This window comes from Hippocampus bargibanti, linkage group LG18, assembly GCF_051943395.1.
Source record: "Hippocampus bargibanti isolate YZ-2025 linkage group LG18, ASM5194339v1, whole genome shotgun sequence".
In the NCBI taxonomy this organism is placed as follows: Eukaryota; Metazoa; Chordata; class Actinopteri; order Syngnathiformes; family Syngnathidae; genus Hippocampus; species Hippocampus bargibanti.
Window position 1 is genome coordinate 13594218 of NC_142751.1, and position 570 is coordinate 13594787.

The following is a 570-nucleotide window of genomic DNA, read 5'->3' on the forward strand; positions in this document are numbered from 1 at the left end:
CTTGATTTATATGTGCACAGAGAGCATCCACAAACTTTCACTTTCCCTGTGGTTACTCTGGTCTGATGATCTGCTGTCACTAATTTGCTTTTCATATTAATAATGCGATCATACCAACTAGTAAAAAGTATCATCATTGAATAATAATAACAGCATAATGTGATAACATTTGTCCACCTGTCTACCCACCTGTATCTGTAATTCTCCCTTCCCTCCTCTACCACGGATATCGACCAATCACGTGCGGCTTTAACCGAAGACTGGGGCAGGGAAGAGAGGACAAAAAAAGTCGGCTCCCATTTCCGGCTCCTTCTGAGGAACCGGCTCTCTTCTTCTGTAAAGTGTACTTGAGAGCGTTGAAAGGCGCTTAGAATGTTATTATCATTATTATTATCATCATCATCATCATTATTATTATTATTATTATTATTATTATTATTATTATTATTATTATTATTATTATTATTATTATTATTTATTCTCTTCGTTAACTTCAGAGATCCGGTAACGAGAACTGGTTCGTTCGCGAACGACACATCACTAGTGTTTACGGGCCCGCGTTGCATTGTG